The 4,901-nt window shown below is 33.0% G+C and overlaps 1 long non-coding RNA gene across 1 annotated transcript; it reads left to right on the top strand.

Annotated features, from left to right (window-relative positions):
- Positions 1-538: 538 nt before the first annotated feature.
- LOC113763553 lies at positions 539-4,649 on the top strand. Its single transcript, XR_003467365.1, has 4 exons — positions 539-679; positions 2,130-2,206; positions 2,664-2,747; positions 4,332-4,649. It is a non-coding gene; the product is annotated as an uncharacterized LOC113763553 (long non-coding RNA).
- The last annotated feature ends 252 nt before the right edge of the window (positions 4,650-4,901 follow it).

Here is a 4,901-nt window from a genome sequence, read left to right as displayed (position 1 = left end):
CATCACAATTGCCTAACTGAGCCAATTAGTCACTGATGACTTCAATATGTCATCACAAGTATATTCCTGCTAACAAACACTTGGAATGTGGGTGAATACAATAGTGACAATGTGCTGAAAGTCATCACTGTTGGTAGTAGTATTCTGTGACGATTTTTCTGGATTGTCAATAATATGTTTATCAGTGATAATTTACTATTGTCATTATAAAATGAAGTTTTTTTTTGTTTTTTTAATATATTTTAGTAAAATTGTATTGGCATTATAAAAAGAAAATATTTATTTTTTTGGCAAAAAAATAATGAATAATATTGTATGAGTAAAATCTATACTTGAAACAAAATTAAAATAATAAAAAAGTTTCATAAATTTTTTGGGTAGAAGTGGCGGACAAAGCAAAAGAAATTTTTGTTCAAAACAAAGCAAATGGAAGCGGCGGACAATTCCAAACATTTGCTTTGTCTGTGGTGGACAAAAGCCAAAATTTGCCTCACCCTCTCAAGTCTCAACTCTCTCTAGCTACCTGAAACAAAACACCACAGCCAGCTCACTCTCTCAATTCTCTCTAGCTACCTGAAAAAATCCATCACGGGCAGCTCACTCTCAGCTCTCTTCCCCTTACTCGGACTCACACCACGGCCGGCCAATAGCTCCTCCAACTCTTCGATCGCAAGAAAAGGTTGGTTCTTCTCTCTCTCTCTCTCCCCTATTTCTTCCAAACTTGTTTTACAAATATTTTGCCCTACTCTCGCGTTTATTATTTTCTGGAAATTTGTGTCAAAATTCTTTCTGAATCTTTTGATTTAGGGTGCAATCACTTTTATATGGTTGTTTACATGAATAATTTGTTGATTTCCCAAATTTTAGAGTTCTACAAACCGGATTTAGTTTGGTAGGGATAATAAACTAGTCATCAGAATTTGAAAAGTATTCTAGGCTTTCTTGAGTATGCTTTGGGTTTTTACATGTAAATTAAGGTGGCCAGTTCCCATTGTAGTGGATGTATCAATTCGGATAGACACTGGCTAATCTACTGAATCCAGTTTGATTTGGTGCATTTGAGTGATTCAAAAACTGAAGTTGCTTGATTTTCTACATTTTAGCTTGAAACACTGGACTAAGCCAGGTTTAGCAGTTCAAAAATATGGTTGAATGCATCCTATATGTGAATCCTCGAAAAGTTGAATGTATCCTATATGTGAATCCTCAAAGAGTTGTGGACTTTCTTACTTTACTTTTCAAAATATTGAATCATTAACTATGTTAGTGTAGTTTCATCTTTCAAGAACAGAAATGCTGTATCTTTTTTCTTTTCTCTGGCTTCTGGGACATAAGATATTAGTTGTCATTATAGACTGGCAAAATAACTATGTTTCTCATGGTGATAATTTTTTAACTTTTGTTTTAAAAATGTCTCTTGGACATTCTGGCTGCCGCATTGAAAGATTCCTGGCAATATGGTGAACTGTGTAGACTACATTTGGCTGCTTAATTAGAAGCAATACTGGTCATACTGTTTGATATGAGTATTAAAGAAAAAAATTGCTCCAATTTTATGAAGATTTGTGATTTTTAAGAAGTTTATTCAAGTTTTATATAATGACCTTTTCATATTTTGGTGAGACTTTTAAAATTAAAAAAATTAGCATGTTGACTCTGCAGTTTGGAAATTGCCAATGCATTGCTTTTGTAGTTTATTTAATGTCTTAGAGTTACACTAATTTCATATCATTCTAAGTTTATTGCTAGATTTATTATAGTCAAACAGGTTATGTAATTTTGCTTTAAACAGTTAAGGTAAAATCGTGCAAATCATGCTAGTGTATTATTCCAATAGGACCATGTTTGACCTGAATCTATACTAGCAAACTTAGGGTTGATAATGTTGACACAATGAACAGGTCCAATGAGACAGAACAGGTACGTGATATGATACAACAGCTGTCATACAACTTTAACAGTTCATGAACAGTTTGAAACATGAGTATTTTGGAAACCAAATCACTAAATGATTTCATTGACTTTTTGAAATTGAATTTCATGATGAATGTTTAATTGTTTAGTCTTCTGTGACATTTCATTAAAAGCTTTGGATACATACTTATTAACGTTCTGCAATGTTATGGCAGTTTCTGGCTGAAAAAGGAAGAAGCCAAAGAGCTTCAAAGATGAGGAGTGCTTTATAAGTTCAGTTCCCACAAATCAGGTTAGTAAAAAAGTTCCTCCTTTCATATGAAGTTGTGTAGCTATGGAGAGATAGAATTTTCCCACAAACTAGTAGCTAGGATTGGATTAGTAGTCACAAATTCTTAATTGTGTACGCTACTGTAGCAAAGATCAGAAAGAATAGATGTTTAGAACACAGGTCATATCCAGTCAAGATTGATTAAAATCGATAGGTTAATACATTATGATTCTTCTATTCCTCGTGACACCTCAATGTACAGACTTGCACAATCTAAAAGTGGCACTTATGATTATGTCTATGTTAGTTCAGAGTTATTTCATATTTTTTTTTCCTTTGTGTTTGGTTTTTTGTTTTAAATTTTGGTAAGAATTCTTTATATTTTTACAAGGATTATACTTTTTCTCATTTATTACTGACTTAGAGTGCATGTACTATGTATTTTCTCCTCCAAATACTCATATCTCACTATTTGCAGCATTCAAAACACTTTCACATAAGCTTGGGATTCACTGCAGGATCTTAGTATCATTCTAAGCTCAAGCTGCACTTTTTCTTACTGGTAAATATGTGTTATTTTTGTACTTTATTTGTGAGTATGCTGCCATTATAGGACTTATAAGTGCTTGTACACTTATGTGCTTTTATGTATGGGAGATTTGTAGATGACATGCGTGACTTTGGTGAAATGTCTTTTTATTTTTTGATTTTCATTGTTGTTATGGGAGATTTGTTACTGAAATGCTTGACTTTGGTGAAAATGTGTTTTTACTTTATTGGATTTCCATGGCTGTTGTTTGGGCAGTTTAATTTTGCATAGATAGAACTTCTGTCTTCAAAATAATATTATGGTTGTATTCTTTTTGTTAGGATAAATGGCAGCAAAAAATATGGATAAGAGCTGGATGTCAATTAAGAACTACCTAGACCCCAAATATTTAGAATGATTTTGTAGGCAAACTGTTCTTTTGGTTGGTGACCTTTAGAATGATTTTGTAGGCAAACTGTCTAAGACGTTGTATCCCGACAACATGAAGAAGTAACTTCATAAAATGATATAGGAGTTGGTTAATTACTGCATGAAACTGAAATAATGTCAAAGGTTAGAGTAAAGTCTACTTCTTGTAAAGTTTGTTATGTTTCGAATTTTCATTGTAAAAAACATAGGTATGCATGGGAATACTAGGTAAAAGTTACAGAAAATGGAAAACTTGTCTGTATCTTGCAGAATGTTAGCTTACTATTGCTAGAGAAATAAATTTGTCACCTTATGTTCTAGGATAACATGGGAATAATTTCTCCAAGTCTACTGCTTCCATTTGCCCTCCACATAGAGGAGATTTTGGGTTTCAATATAGGATCTGCTTGGGAACTTTGCAAAGTGATAACATTGTGATGTTTCAAGAGTTGCATGGATATATTATGTGGTAATTGGCTCTATTTTGGCTCATGCATCTTCACATTGTTTCTCCTTGACTGCAAAATTCATGTTTATCCAACATAGATTAGCTGTAAGTCAAAAAAATGAGCTCAGAATAAGGTTTTGGGATCTGGTTTATGTATTAGGATTTTCTCAGTAGGCCTTTCTATTTTTTGAAGGCGCTAGATGTAATATGTGTCATATGCAATTAAGCTTGAAGGTTTTTTTGATTGTCTTTTATTCTCTAAATTCAGTTTTGGAATTTTTGATGTTTGGCCATCTTTGGTTTAGTCAATAAGGATAATGCTTCTAGTGTGGGAGGTGTAGTTTCTGCTCACATTGAGTCATCATATATAATTAGTCTGAGAGATCTGGATATGAAGCACATAAAAGATTTTATATTTATCAATGGTAAGTGATTAGTTACTGAGATGGTATGAAAAGGATTTGATTGAGCCGAGTGTTATGTTTATGAGTTTAGACAATGAAATTCTGGGATTTTTAAGAGTTATTGAGGTCCATGATATCTTGCTATAGCTACATTTCCTTCACGTGGATCATAACCAAAGTGGCTTATGATTGTTGGACTTTTCTATCGGGGCTTCTTGTTAAATTCTTAGCTATATTGGGTTGTTAATGTACTCCTTTCTTTGAGTCTAAGTTTGCATTTTCTTTACTATTTTGCTCATCTGCTTATATCCTACTTGTTTTGCTAATTTATTGCAGAATTGTCCATTGAATCACTATTTCTGGGTGATCATCAATTATGACTGGGCTGATGAACTTTAAAGTATATGACTTTGATTGGATGACAACGGAGAGGAAGGTGGCTTTTGCTCATGCCGTGCTTCACTTTAGGACTTTTCTTGTTTTTTGGACTGAATAGATGCCATATTTGGGACAAATGCAGCTTATCAGAACATTTGGATGGTGATGTAAACTTTGAATTTGACATTTGTGTACTGAAACTGATATTTTGCCATGTAATTTCTAATGTTGTAATTGGTTTTGCTTGTTTAAGTGTCTAGATTTAGTATTTCTATTTATTTTATGTGAGTAATTCTAGCTCCAAAATTGTATTTATTTGTGGTTGACAAAATCAAAGATCTTTATTGACAAAATGTTGTCACAAAACAAGAAGGTGACAAGAGAAACTCCTCTGTGACAATAAAATTTCGTCACTGACTCGAAACTTAATAGTGACGAAAAATGTTGTCATTAATTTGGTAATATAATTGACAACAACCTACTATTTTTAGTGGCGACCTCTGTCCAAGTATTTCTGACAGCATACAA

Source organism: Coffea eugenioides, chromosome 2 (genome assembly GCF_003713205.1).
Source record: "Coffea eugenioides isolate CCC68of chromosome 2, Ceug_1.0, whole genome shotgun sequence".
Lineage (NCBI taxonomy): Eukaryota > Viridiplantae > Streptophyta > Magnoliopsida > Gentianales > Rubiaceae > Coffea > Coffea eugenioides.
This window is presented reverse-complemented; position numbering and strand designations above follow the sequence as displayed.